Source organism: Choloepus didactylus, chromosome 8 (genome assembly GCF_015220235.1).
Source record: "Choloepus didactylus isolate mChoDid1 chromosome 8, mChoDid1.pri, whole genome shotgun sequence".
In the NCBI taxonomy this organism is placed as follows: Eukaryota; Metazoa; Chordata; class Mammalia; order Pilosa; family Megalonychidae; genus Choloepus; species Choloepus didactylus.
In genome coordinates, this window is record NC_051314.1 from 33,630,079 (window position 1) to 33,646,016 (window position 15,938).

The 15,938-nt window shown below is 38.2% G+C and overlaps 1 pseudogene; it reads right to left on the bottom strand.

The window, feature by feature from the left end:
* Positions 1 to 7,181: 7,181 nt before the first annotated feature.
* On the bottom strand, positions 7,182 to 14,840 carry LOC119542592 (annotated as a pseudogene).
* Positions 14,841 to 15,938: the final 1,098 nt, after the last annotated feature.

The window sequence follows — 15,938 nt, forward strand, 5'->3', positions numbered from 1 at the left end:
GACCTTTCACCTCCGACCACAGCACTCCTGGCTTCTGTGATTGGACGCAAAGAGACGAATGCTGATTGGAAGAGCGGCAGGCAGTGTCTCCTGGCAACCTGTGGTGTGTTCGGTGCCTTCAGTCTACACTGGCCTGTGGGAAGCCTTTGGATACTGCACTCGATCCCTAGTGTTCCCGCGGGCCTGCAAATGTCGAAGGGCTGGCCCGGGTTTTTCATTTTCTTACCTACCTGGAGGGGCCGTTTGGAAGAACCTTGTGTAGACTTCCGGGTTGCTGTGTACCCTGTAAAACAGACGCAATTTCTTTCCTACTTGACCAGTTGGGATTTCCCTTGTCCTTTACGTCTGTGAGAACGAGTTCGGGGATTTGGAGTTTCTTCCTTACTTTCCCCCTGATTCTCTGATGGCGGGGGGGGGGGGGGGGGGGGGGGGAGGGGGGCGCTCCTCTGCCACGGTCTCTCTGTACCTGAGCATTCTCTATTCCGCAATGCTCATTTTAACCCTTTTTAAAAGAAGCGGGAGGGACAAGTCGACTAGGAAAGATGAAACACACCAAAGAAAGTCAAGTCTAGAGTTTATTTCAGATAAGGTCAAATTGAGTCTGGAATACGGTGTGATGGTCTCCTTGTCATTCTGTTTCTTTTGCATTGTCAGCAGAAACCCGGTAAAATCTGTTGACTTGCATTTATAATTAAGGACGTGGGAGTTGATTTATGCTATCACGGATCATCCTTCCGATGTAATGGTATAAAGAATCTCGCTTCTTTTTCCATCTTACAGACACATAGGTCACTCTGATCTGAAAGGAACCTAAATCAGTTCTGGAGAATACAGTATGGCACTTAGGCTAGTGCTGCTTTTTGCGGCTCTAGGGAGATAAATTTAGAGTTGGGGATTAAGTATTACGGATTGAGGCATTATGGCATATGGATCAGACTATGGAGGCATCCTAAATTCAGAACGTCGGACCGTCAAGTGAGAAGGTGTTGAGCACTTTCTTAACCCGCTAGTGCCTTTGATTCCTCAGCTGTAACATGGTGTTAAATATAGTAGCATCCCGAGGGGTATCGTGAGAATTAAATAATTAATGTAAAGGCGGTTGGAATTGTGCTTAGTAAAGTTTATGCCAAGCAATTTTTTTAGTTATTTACCCGAAATTTCGGTGGATTTTCCCTTAATTTGGCAGTCATTCAATAAATATTTAGCATTTTTTACAGACTTTGCCTTCCCATATATGCCAGGGTCTTTCACAACTGTTAATGTGGAAATCTTACCACACTGTGTGTGATTTGGCAGTTACAGTCTCATTTTAGAGATGAGTGTATAGGATCAGCAGGTAACTTGCCCAAGCCACATAGCTGGGTTTCTACTCTAAAACTCTTTCAAAATTTCAATATATTTTTTTGAAGTCTGATTTTTTTTAAAAAAGCTGTTTGTCGGTGAAGTAAAAGAAAATTTTACAGCAGTGTTTGTAAAGATAGTTGTTTTTAAAGTTGTTTTTTCTTCTCATGTTGAATATTGTAACTACAAATGCCAGGCATGTGTTTTGTGGGAATTTTGGAAGATACAGAAAATCTAAAAAATAATCCAAAAAATCACTGGTAATACCGCCAGTCAAAGCCAATGAGTGCTGACTTTTTTATGTACTGTTTATTGTAGCACATGTACTTTTTTTTTTTTTACAAGATATCTATTGTTTTGCAACTGATTTTCTTCACTTTATATTGAGCAGATTCTTATATAATTAAATATTTTTCTAAAATGTGGTATGATGTACCCATTCTACTCTGTTTTATGCGTATGTGTGATTTATTTATCATTCTCCTATCATTCCCATTTTCCCCGTTATAAACAATGTGCATTAAACATACTTGTGTTTGAATCTTTGAGAGTATTTCTGATTCTTTACAATAAATCCCTAACCCTTCCTGGGTTAAAGGGCATTATTATTGTAAAGATTTTAAAAAGTATATTTTGCCATGTTGGCATATGATTCAAACATAATATCTGTCAGAATAATTGGTTTTAATGTGGGGGAAATAAAAGGGTTTATATTTTTTGAAGACAGGATAGAATACTTTTTGGATACATTTTGAGGAAACTGTCCCTAGTTATTAATCAGGATGAGCAATTTAGTGGGGTCTAAGTTCCACCATAACTCAGTACATGATCCAAAAATTCCAGTGTAAACAAACATTTAAGAAGTAATTTATTAAATGACCAAGAAATATCTATTAAGAATTGTCTACAAAGTAGGCATTCTGAGGGAAAAAAGTGAGTAAATTGGACATGTAATCTCTGCCTTTGTGGAACTTGAAAACCAATTTGAAAGGAAGGGAACTGGTGCACATTAAGCACCTGCCAGGTTGTGCTAGTGTATTTCATGTAATTTATCTTATTTGAATCCTTATAACATGTCAAGGTAGGTATCATTGCCCCATTTTAGAGCTGAGGAGACAGAGAAGTTATGTGTTTTTATCCAAGGACACATAGAAGGTGAAATGGCTCCAAAGCCTAAGAGGCAATGCTGACCCTCCCCAATGTGTGTTTGATTAGAGTATAAATAAATATATAGAAATCTAAAAATGAAAATAGGATGAAGGGGGATAGAGTTTAGAATGTTACTTTTGAAATCAATGAGCCCTACCTTATATTTTTTCTTGTTTGTTCTCATAATCTCAACATTTAATTTTTCTATGATTAAGTCAGAATCAGTTATAGTTATGGCTAGAGTAGGTTTAAAGGGGGAAAAAAACTAAGTTTCAAGTGCCTTCTGTTTGGTTGAAGCTTTACACATTTTATGTCAGACCTGAGAGATGTGTTATTTTGTCTAGTTAAGAAATGTAAGGCTCAAAAATATATTAACTTCCTCAAGTCATAAAGGCACCACACCTAGATTAGAATCAAAGTCTTTCTGGTGTTCCAAAGTGCTTTCTCTTTCTAACATAGAGAGGGAATTGTACATCACAGGAAACCTGGAATTGTGGTTAGGAGCCAAGAATGCCTGAGTTCAAATCCTGGTTCTGCCATGTGCAAGTTAATATATCTGCCTCAGTTTCTCTATCAATAAAGAAAGGATGACAATGATAATACTTCTTTTATAGGGTTGTTTTGAGGAACTAGCAGCCAAGGACCTGGCAGGCAAATGAGACTAAGAAAACCTGAGTTGGGATATAAGATTTGTTCATATACATGGGGTTATGTAAAAAAGGACAGCATTTGAGGTAACAGAAGATATCACTGAAAGCATTGTTAAAGTATATTTAAAAGCACTTTTTATGTGATTATTTTATATGATTGACAGCATCATGGTTAACAGGTGTTTCTGAGACCAGATTTGAGTCTGGGTTTGAATCCTAGCTCCATTGACTAGCTGTGGGAACATGGGAAGATTACTCAACCTCACTAAGCTTTTTTCCCAATTAGACAAGAGTACTTGCTCCTTTCTCCCAGAGTGGTAGTCAGCATTAAGAGTTAATACCTCCTCTTCCCTTCTTGAACAATTCAGTTCTGAAGTCATTAAGCGGAGATAAGCAAAGTAGGCATCCCCATGCTGATGGTGGGGCTGCAGTGGCCCAAGTGGGGTGAGGAAGGCATCCACACAAGAGAGGGCATCCATGTAGGAAAGAGCCAAAGTGTCCATCAATAAACAACTCAGTAGATGGACTGTGATTCATGCATAAAATAGAAAATTTGCAGTTGTGCCAAAGAATGAGGAATCTGTAAATAGATAAGGAAAGATCTCCAAGATAAATTACTGAGAAAAGTATGACACAGAATAATACAATATGCTACCTTGTGTTAAAAAAAAAAAAATGGGAAGACTATCCAGTGTATGGACAAATGAGTAGAAAAATGGGAACAAAAATTAAATGAATCATGGGGCGGGGGGGATGTTTTGCGTGTTCTTCTTTACTTGTATTTTTATTCTTATTTTTATTTTTATTTTTTGGAAAATGTTCAAAAACTGATTTTGGTGACAAATGCACAACTATATAATGGTACTGTTTTAGTTTGCTAATGCTGCAGAATGCAAAACACCAGAGATGGATAGGCTTTTATAAAACGGGGGTTTATTTCACTACACAGTTACAGTCTTAAGGCCATAAAGCGTCCAAGCTAACACATCAGCAGTTGGGTACCTTCACCGGAGGATGGCCAATGGTGTCCGGAAAACCTCTGCTAGCTAGGAAGGCAGCCGGCGTCCGCTCCAAAGCTCTGGCCTCAAAACGGCTTTCTCCCAGGACGTTCCTCTCCAGCAAGCTTGCTCCTCCTCAAAACATCACTCACAGCTGCACACACTGAGTTCCCTCTCTGAGTCAGCTCATTTATATGGCTCCACTGATCAAGGCCCACCCCGAATGGGCGGGGCCATGCCTCCATGGGAACATCTCATCAAAATCATCACCCACAGCTGGGTGGGGCACATTCCAAACAAATCTAACCAGCACCCAAACGTCTGCCCCACAAGACCACAAAGATAATGGCATTTGGGGGACACAATACATTCAAACGGGCACAGGTACTATGAACAACTGATTGTACACTGTGGATGATTGTGGGATATGTGAATATTTCTCAATAAACCTGAAATTAAAAAAAAGGGGGGGATAATCTATTTATATGTGCATAAATAAACTGGAGGATTCCTAAGATGCTAAGAACATTGGTTACTCCAATTGGGGCATAGTGGGAATTGGGTTGAAAGCACACAAGGATGAGGCTTTTCAATGTATACCTTTTTATATGTTCTCTTTTTGGAACTCTTGAATGAATTGCTTATGAAAAGTTAAACTAAAAAGTTAAAAATAGAAGGAAAAGTAACAACTACTATCCTGGGTCTCATTTTCTTCCTGTATAAAATGAAGAATTGGACTAGATCAGAGTTTTTCAGTAGTGGCACCCTTGACATTTGGGGCCAGATAATTTGTTGTGCACAGTAAGATGTTTAGCAGCATCCCTGGCCTCTACCCACTGGATACCAGTAGCACACACACTCACCCATTCCCCAGTTGTGACAGAAATGTCTCCAGGCATTGCCAAATGTTCCTGAGGGGCACAATTTGCACCCAGTTGAGAACCAGTGGATTAGATCAATGGTTTACAAATGCAGTCCCTGGACTCACTACAGATGGCTCTGCAAGTAGTATTAAGGTTGTGCAAACTATTTTCTTTATTAAAAAGCAAAGCTAACAAATTGTACATTTATCTTGATGAAAACTCTATAGGCTGACTAAGACTTCATGGCATCACCTCAGAATACAAATATTGATTGATTTCCATGAATCAGAAGCTCTGATAGGCATTTGTATATTTATCTGATTTATAAAAGTGGGGAAACAAATTGTTAAGGAAGTTCTGTAGTTTTGTAAATCAGAGGTTCAATTTGGGCAGATGGTAGGCAATCAAAGAGGCTTTTGGTGATGAAAAGGCTGGTACCCTTTAACTAAACCTTGAAGAATTCTTCCAACTTTTAATATTGACTTTAAGCCCTGTTAAGTTCTTAGCTGTATTTCCACGAGGTGGGAGTGTGGAGTTTGAGAAAATTTCTGATTAACCCACAGGCCCTTCGAAGTTAATCTGTACACATGGGGACCTCAGTGTTCTCAAAACACAAGACAAAACCTGAACCTCGTGGAATTTTCCCCACAGTCTCCTGGGCCTTACAGTCTCCCCCAACCTCCCTGTCTCTTAAATGTCTCCATTAGATCAAGTTTTTTAAAAATAAAGCTTCTTATTCTACCTCTTCACTTGTTACCCTGTTGCGGGAGGTGTATCCAACCCTTCCTCCAAAACAGAAGGAAAATATGATTGTGCTGCTCACCAACCTTCGTTGGGTACACATTTCTAACAGCCTAAAACAAACTCCTTGTCACATTTTCTCTCCAGTTACATTGCTATCCATGCTGTCCCACAAACCACCCAGCCTGCCCTTCAACCACAGGCACTGCTTTTTCACCACTCTATGCATTCACACGTAATATTCCCTCAACCTAGAAATCCTCTCCCCTTTTAGCTCTGACTGGAAAATTTCTCTTCATCTTATCCTCCAGTGCTCAAATGGGCACTTTATGTCCAAAACTTCCTCCGACTTCCCCAGGTTATTAGTGATCCTGTCACATGGGCTCCACTCCATCTGATCCTGTTTTAACATTATTCTATTTTAGTGAAAAAATATTTTGTCCTGGAACTCATTTGTTGCTACTATTCATTTCCTAGCTGTTGAATGAATAAGTAAATGACTAATTGAATTGATAGATTTGGACTTTAAGAATTTGCACCAATTCAAACTTTCAAAAGAAAATACAGCAAAGCCCAAAACAAAGGGAAACTGGGCATCCACTCTCTTTACTTAGAAGAATAGAATAAACTGAAGAACGAAGTATCAGAATTGGAATTATTTGCTTTTATGGAGCCAGGCTGATATAGAGAAATCTCTACAATTTTACCTATTACTAAATTTATTAAATGCTTTGTATTGTTATTTTATCTTTTGAAATTGTTACTATATCTAGCAATTTCTGTTACAGTAATTTGAAAATGAAACTGTTTCCTTTTTTGTTGTTTTCAAATTCATCTTTTCAATCAGCTCCATGAAGGACATCCTAAACTCTATATGAAGCACAACAGAATATTTCTTTCTTCCAGTATTAAAAAGATGACAGTCACAAACCTTTTTACTAAGTTCTTCTATAGAATCAGGGTGGTGGTCTCATAACATAGAGTTAAAAAGCACCTCTTAGCAATCATGTTCTTGACAGAGATTTCTTGAACATATGTTTGGAAATTGCTTCCTAACTGTGGTAAGAAAACATTGTGTACAAATTTTTTAAATGTCCCCAGATGCATGTTAATTTAAAAAAAAATTCTAACCATTTTTTCTTTTGCCAGAACCATTAATCCTGAGAACCCAAACTAAAAATCTAGTAAAAGAAAATACCCAGACTTTACAGTGTCCCAGAATTTGTCTTTAAATTGAGGGAAAAATGTTTTTTAAACACATAGAACTTTCTAAATGGTCTTTGAGAGGCTACCCTGGTAGCCCAATTCAAAAAGTTGATGTACTAAAACAAAGATGTTTTGGTGCAGCTCCAGAAATTTTATAAATGCAGCCATTTAGAAGGATGATGCTAGATCAAAAGACTTTTTGTTCCTCGTCTGTCTTGTACATATGACTCATCTCACTTGTTGCAATTGACTCTGTAATTCTCTCTAGAGTAGCGGTGATAATCACCCTGGCTTCTGCCACCATAGTCCCTGGACCTTCCATATCCATATCCACACCCTCCAGGCCGACTGTCATACTGGCTGCTGTCATATCCCAGTTCCCCACCACCTCTAGAGTAAATATGACCTCTCCCATGACCCCCAAAGGCAACCCCTCTGGTTCCTGGGGCTGACTTGCCCACATGGTCCACATGGATCTGGCAGGCATCCAGGGATTCTCCATTCATGGCTCTCAAGGCATCTGAGGCATGCTTCGGATTGGTGAAAGTGATGAAGCCAAAACCCGGGACTGCTGAGTCTCCCGGTCCTTGAGGACAACCACTTCAGAGACAGGCCCAGAGCTGCTGAAGTGGTGTTCCAACACCTGCGCATCGGAGCTGAAGCTGAGCCCTTCCACGAAGTTTCCCTTGGTCGCACAACCTGGCAGGGAATTTGAGTCCTGAAAACTGGAAAAGAAGACGACCCAACCGACAACCAATGCTGAGGAGCAGAGAGAATGGGCAACAGTTTCCTTTTAATCTGTAATCTGGTTAATGCTCTTATTGAACTGCCTCCATATATGGCAGTGTTTTTTTCTATGGTAAAGGGTTCTTGATTGCTTTAGTAGCATTTATAGTCTGCACCATTAATTTGTCTTTTGTTTACAGATCTGAGAATTATTACCTTCAAGTGTGTGTATAATAATCCGCCAACTTCACTATAGGATATTTGAGAGTAGTCAGCATGTCGAAATGTTTTTGCATTTCAGTAATACTCCCATTTAATTGTCTTATACATTTTATTGTTTACTTGTTTTTTTCCCCTTTTACCTTATGTTAGCAACCATTGTTCAATGTATTAAACATAAGCCCCTATTCTTAGAAGGTTTATGAATAGAAATTTATTTTCCAATCATGTAAAATCCGAAACAGGTGTTCCTGATCAGCAAGTGACTTTTTACAACTGGTGATCCAAGGACCAAGGTCCCTTCCCTCCTGTGGCTCCACCTTCTTCAAGACATGGTTTCCAGGTCACCCTTGCTCACCTACATCCAGCCAGAAGGGGAAAGAGCTTGGGGATCACCCATGCAAGATTTTTATAGGTCAGGCCTAATGTAGCACACATCACTTGTCACATTCTATTGGCTAGAACACAATCACATGACTTCACCTAGCATCAGTGGAAGCTGGGAAATGTACTCTACCAGTGCCCAGGAAGAAAGGAAATGGGTTTTGGTGAATACAGAGTGGTCTCTGCCACACTCCAAATAACAACTTTAACAATTAGGTTACTTTATATTATTTTACCTGCTCCTCTTATATGCCATCTATCTATTTTCTGTTATCTGCTGATATTATCAGTCTGTATGAGTCATTGCCTTTCTTTATCCTCAAGTATGTATCAACTATAATTCCAGTGCTGATATAATCATTGTTAACATTTTATCTTTTATTTTCTGTATACATAAGTTTGTATGCATTTTAACACAGCTGAAATAATATATAAAATTTCTATCCTGTTTTTTACTTAACATTATAGCATTAACAGTTTCTTATTCTTGGAATGGTTCAGTAGCAATATTGTTAAAGGCTGTACAATATTATTACACAATTAGATATCACATTGTTGGACATTTAAGCTATTTCCTGATTTACTATTTAAAAACAATAATCTGGGAATAGCCCATGTATATGTGTGTGTGTGTGTGTGTATGTGTGTGTGTGTGTGTGTTTCTTTCCTGTATATCTGCACATCTCTGTATATTTATGAGTCTTTCCTTAGCCAGGATGCCTCTATTCTACTAGAGGTGGTTTACTGTAGTGGTTAAGTGACGGTCTCTGGAACAGGCACTGCCCAAGTTCAAGTTCTGGTTTCTCTGGCTCTGGCATTTCCTAGCTGTGTGACCTTGGGTCCTGTCTACCTCCTAGGGTTCTGGAAATATTGAATGAATTATATCTAAAGCACCAAAAGTGATCTTTCCTTCTTGAAACTTTGATTCATTTATTCAGTGCCTAACATGTGCTGGCTACTACCCTAGGGGTTGGGGATACAAATTCCAAAAGGAAGGTACTATCTAGTATAGGACACATACCAGAAAGCAAAGAAATCATTACAATTCTTATGTGCTGTGAAGGAAAAGAACTGGGCAAGTTGATAAGAGAAGCGCTGCAGCTGAGGCTGAAACCAACTTAGGCCAGGAAGGCTCTAGGTCAATTTGCCTAAAGACCAATTTGTCAAATGACAAGCATACCAAAAACTACAAAACACCTAGAAAGAGGTTTGGACTGTTTACTGCAGTGGTTTCACTGTCGCTATCAAGAGTAGAGGCAAGGTTCCAGTTTGAAAAAATAGATAGTAAACCCTCTTTAGTGGAGAGTCCACCTTCAGAGTGCTAAGTATCCTAATGTGAAATAAACTCAAAATTGATACTCAACTGAGCTGAACTGATAAATCTTTGGACATAAACAGCTGCAGCAAAATAGCTGCAGTGAAGCTTCTATGTAATGAAAATTTCAAAAGAAATCAGTAATTCCACAATGTATGTTTAATGAATTGCCTTCCTTGGAAGTTGGAGAAGGCTTTTCTGAGGAAGTGATATTGAATTTGAGACCAACAGCCTGAAAAGGCATTCAAAAAAACTCCTCTTTAGTAATCCTTGGATGACTCACATAGTACTTATTACAGACTATCCTTTATTATAGTATTTATGTACATGTGTCTGATATCCTACTGTTAGTTCTTTAAGTACAAGGTTAATAAAAGCTCAATAATTATTTACTGATAAACGTTTTCTGAGGGTGGTGAAACAAACAAGAGTGTGTGCTGTGGCTCTCTCTGGTTTGCTTGGCAACACACTAGCTGGGCTTGGTGGCTTCCCCTTTTCTACAGTGCAGACAGCTGGTGTCCCCAGCACTGGTAGGCTACTCTCCTGAACAGCTGGCACCCAAAATCAGACCGTTTTTCCTCCAATTTGGAGGCTCTTTTCATAAGGAAGGGCCAAGCAATGTTGCTCTTCCAGAACACAATCCTTGATGCATCCAGCCATGGCAGTCCCACACATGCCTGTACGTGGAATGCCAAGAGACAGGGGACCACGTGTCTCATCCCACTGCTGACCTTTCTGCCAGTAAATTCCTACCTGCACTGTGTAGCCCGAGCCCTTCACTCATCAGATGTCCATGATGCTTTCAGACAGTGAAACCGTCATCAGTCATGACTAGGTATGGAGACTTTTTTTTCCTCTTTTACCTATCCTTTAATAAATTAATTGCATACTCTCTTGCTAGTCAATCAATTAATTACTTTCCTGGGAGGTAAGTTAATTCTTTGGCTTTTATTTTGAAATTCCAAACTTACAGAACTGTTGCAAGCATAGCACAAAAAAATTTATTTTTCCTGAACCATTTGAAACATGATGCTCCATACATCTGTATACTTTAATGTATACTTCCTACAAACAAACAAGGACATTTTCACATAATCATTATATAGCAATAAAAATCAGGAAAATTAACAATGACACATTCCTACCATTTAATCTACAGACCCCATTCAAGTTTTGCATTATCTCATTAATGTCTTTAATGGAAAAAGTGTCCAATCCAAGCTCACTTGTTATATGTAGTTATCTTACCTCCTTAGTCTCCTTCAATCTGGAACAGTTCCTTGATTTTTCCTTGACTTTCATGACTTTGAAATTTTTGAAGATTGCGGGCTAGTTATTTTGTTGAACATCTCCCAATTTGGGTTTATTTGATGTTTCCTTATGGTGAGATTCAGGTTATACACTTTTTGTATTTACAGAAATTATAGGTTTACAGAAAAATCATGCAGAAAGTACAGAGTTCCCATGTACACACAATTTTCACTTTATTAACATTTTTCACTATATTACACACAATTTTTACTATATTAACATTTGGCATTAATGTGGTACTTTTGTTACAATTGATGAAACACTATTATTATAATTATACTGTAAGCTATCATCTATAGTTTATATCAGAGTTCACTGTGTTGTACAGTTCTATGGTTTTAAAATTTTTTATTCTGGTAACATATATACAACCTAAAACTTCTCATTTTAACCACCTTCAAAAATACAATTTAGGGTGTTAATTGCATTCACAATTTTGTGTTACCATGACCACCATTCATTACCAAAAGTTTTCTATCACCCCAAACAGAAATTCCGTACCAATTAAGCTTTAACTCCCAGTTTCCTACACCAACCCCTGACACTAGAAACCTGTATTCTAGTTTCTGATTCCATGAATTTGAGTATTCTAATTATTTCATATAATTGAAATCATACAATACTTGTCCTTTTGTGTCTTATTTATTTCACTTAACGTGATGTTTTCAAGGTTCATCCATGTAGCATGTATCAGAACTTACTCATTTTATGGCAGAACAATATTCCAGTGAACGTGTATGCTATATTTTGTTTAGCCATTCATCTGCTGATGGACACTTTGGTTAGCAATTGTGAATAATGCCACTACAAACATCAGTGTGCAAGTATCTATTTGAACCCCTGCTTTCAATTCTTTTTGGTGTATACCTAGATGCAGGATTGTCAGGTCATATAATAATTCTATACCTAACTTTCTGAGGAACTGTCAAACTGCCTTCGACAGTAATGGCACCACTTAACATTCCCACCCACGATAAATGAGTGTTGCTATTTCTCCACATCCTCCCCAACACTTGTTATTTTCCTTTTTTTTTTTTAATAGTAGCCATTCTAGTGGGTGGGAAATGGTACTCTTTGTGGTTTTGATTTTCATTTCCTTAATGTTGAGCATCTTCTCATGTGCTTATTAGCCAATTGTATATCTTCTTTAGAGAAATGTCTATTCAAGACTTTTGCCCATTTTAAAAAATTGAATTGTTTTTTTGTTGATGAGTTACAGAATTTCTTTATATATTCTGGATATTAAACTCTTATCAGATGTAGTTATCAAATATTTTCTCTCATTCTGTAAGTTGTCTTTTTACTTTCATGGTGAAATTTGTGCCAAAACCTTTTTAATTTTGATGAATTCCCATGTATGTATGTGTGTATATATGTATGTATGTATGTATGTATTTCTCATACTTTTGGTGTAAAGTCTAAGAAACCATTGTCTAACACAAGGTCCTGAAGAAGTTTCCCTATGTTTTCTTCTAGGAGTTTTATAGTTTGGGTTTCCATATTGCAGTCTATGATTCATTTGGAGCTGATTTTTGTATATGGTGCAAAGGAGGGTCCATCTTCATTCTTTTGTACATGGGCTCCAGTTTTCCCAGCACCATTGTTGAGGAGACTGTTCTTTTCCCATTGAGTGGACTTAGCACACTTGTCAAAAATCAGTTGGCCATAGATGTGAGGGTTTATTTGTGAACTCCCAATTCAATTCCATTGGCCTATATGTTTGTCCTTGTGCCAGTACCATGCTGCTTTGATTACCGTAGATTTGTAATAAGTTTTAAAATTGGGATATGTGAGTTCTCCAATTTTGTTCTTCTTTTTCAAGATGGTTTTGGCTATTTGGGGCCCCTCACCTTTCCATATAAATTTGATGATTGGCTTTTCCATTTCTGCAAAGAAGGCTTTTGGGATTTTGATTTGGATTGCATTCAATCTGTAAATCACCTGGGTAGCACTGACATCGTAACAATATTTAGTCTTACAATCCATGAACATGGAATGTCCTTCCCTTTATTTAGGTCTTCTTTGATTTCTTTCAGCATTGTTTTGTAGTTTTTTTGTGTGTATAAGTCCTTTACATCCTTGGTTAAATGTATTCCTAGATATTTGATTCTTTTAGTTGCTATTGCAGATGGAATCTCTTCTTGATTTCCTCTTCAGATTGTTCATTACCATGTATAGAAACACTACTGATTTTTGGATGTTTATCTTATATCCTGACACTTTGTTGTATTTGTTTATTAGTTCTAGTAGCTTTGCTATGGATTTTTCAGGATTCTCTCTATATAGGATCATGTCATCTGCAAATAGGGAAAATTTTACTTCTTCCTTTCTCATTTGGATGCTTTTTATTTCTTTTTCTTACCTAATTGCTCTGGCTAGAATTTCCAGTACAATCTTGAATAACAATGATGACAGTGGGCACAGTCTATACACTTTTGTCAGGAATATCATTGAAGTAGTGCCATGTTCTTATTACTGCATTTTATCAGATGGCACATGATTTGAATTTGTCCCTTTACAGGTGATATTGACCTTGACCTCTTGACTAGAGAACTGTCTGCCTGGTTTCTCTGTTACAAAATTACTCTTTTTCCTTTTATTATTAATAGGTATTTTGAAGGTACTTTGAGGCTATGTAGATATCTCATTTCTCATCAAATTTTTATCCACACATATTGATTAATGTTTTTTTTGCTGAATCAGTTACTGTGAGGGTTGCCAAATCATGATTTCCTAACCCCATCATTCCCTGTATATTCATCAGTTGGTATTCCATTGTAAGAAAAAGCTTTCCAATCCCCATTTATTTTTTCATTCATTTATGTATATCAACATGGATTCTGAATTCCTATTTTATTTAGAGGATTATAATGTTGTTATTATTTATTTGATGCTCACTATTTAAGGACTCATGGATGCCTACTTTATTAAATGGGCTTATAATCTGTTGTTATTGTTATTTATTTTTATGAAAAAATTGCTCTAGATCTTGCCAAGGGGAGCCCGCTTTAAACTGCCATCTATATCCTTTTGACATGTCACCATTGTCCTTTGAACATTTCCTTAACTTTGGGCTCACTAAGATGTTCCCAGCATCGGTTCTGGAATCAGTCATTTCTCCAAGGAGTCCTGGTTCCTTGTAATAGAAGATGCTAGTTAGAAACCAATATAGAATCGGGTGCCAGGTGTGCTCCTTGATATTGGGATGTTAAGCTTTCTCAGTGACTAAAACTCAAGAATATATGCTTGTATTACTTACATATATACACATATCTGTATCTATTGAAAATTCCAATGCACTGCCACATGGTTTGTTCTAGTTTTTTCCATGTCCATACAGATCAATATTCAGTGCTTACATCATTATGACTATGAAAATATATTTACATAGCCACAAAGTATCCTCTGATGAAATTTACTTTCTTAATGTTTTGTTTCTTATTGAGTTAATAATTGCTCTCTTTTTTGTTTGCTTAGTGTATCAGTCAGGGTCCTCTCAGGAGGCAGAAACACCAGTAATTTGAACAGGAAAATGTTAATACGAAGAATTGTTAACTGATTAAAGGTGTTTAACTACTAAAAGGGGCAGAAGGGGGCCCTCATGAGTTCAGAAATACAAATAAAGAAAGCAGCTCATCCCTCTAAGGCTGAGGGAGCCTGAACAAGAAGGAACCAATAATTTGGAAGAGGGCCCCCAGCCCAGCTGAGATGCAGCTTTCTTTGGAGAAGGCATGGCTGCCATTTGGTAGCAAAAGCTGCTTCCAGATGGCATGGAGCAAAGATGGTCTTCGCTGCTGGGTGGAGGAGAAATTGGTGGAGGCTGCAGACTGAAACTGGTCTGCAGTAATTGATTCAGCAACTAGCCCTCAGTGAGGGCTAGCTTACTGAGTTGCAACAAAACTTGCTGGAGGATGCTGGTGATTTTGAACTGGTCCATAGGAGCCACTCACTAGGTGACAGAGAACTTGCTGAAGGGTATGAATTGCAGCTGGCCCACGAGGACTCCTGAGGAGAGCGCTAATGAGCCTCCTGAACGCTGATCCACTGGCTGTTGTGCTGAACATCAGGTCCAGAAGCACGAACAGTCCCTTCCTCCTGTTCCAGCCGTAGAGTGTCCCTCCTGCGCCCTCTGTTGACAAAGCCTAACCCTGCACCAATTGGCAAATCAGAAAGGTTTACAGGGTCCAACTCCGTTATCACAAAACAGGGCAAAGACAGGTGGATTTGGAGCAGAGATGCAATAAACTGATAACTGGCACACTTAGTTTTCTATGCATCTATCACATTGATCTCTGATACCTCTAACTGAGCTGTAAATACACCAGCACGTGAGGTAATCTATGAGCTCCCTTCTGTTTCTTGCAGACATCCTCCTTATGCTTCCTCCATCTGGCTTTAATTTGCAGTTGTTTTCCTGGGGCTTCCTTTCAGTTCATGCTGGGAATCTTCTTTACCTCTCTTTTGGTTGATTCCGCTATTACCTGTATCCCTTGTCTTCCTTTTTCTTGGTTTAGTTCCTTGTTTTGGCATGTCACACCTTTTAATTGCTTCCTGGGAAAGAGTGCATGGCAAGTTGGGTTTTTTGAGAACTTGCACGTCTAAATGTTGATAGAAATCTAATTGGAAATCATTTTCCCCCCAAATGTTGATTGCATTGATCCATTGTTTTCTAGCTTCCATTTCTTGAGAAGGCTGATGCCATTCTGACTCCTAAGTGACCTGTTGTTTCTCACTGTAAGTTTTTAACATATTCCCTTTCACCCCAGGGGCTTTGTATGTCATGCAGATATTTTTTAGCATGTGTTTTTTCATTTATTGTGTTGACTCCCAGTGGACTTTTTTAACCTCTTCCTGCCCTTCAATTCTTGGAAATGTTCTTGTATTATGTTTGCAATAACTTTCTGTCTTCCGTTTTCTCTGACCTTTACTTCTGGAACTTCTGTTAGTTGAATATTAGACCTCCTGGATTGATCATCTATCTTTAACTTTTCCATCTCTGACTTTTGTTCTACTCTTTGGGAAATTTCCTCAAATT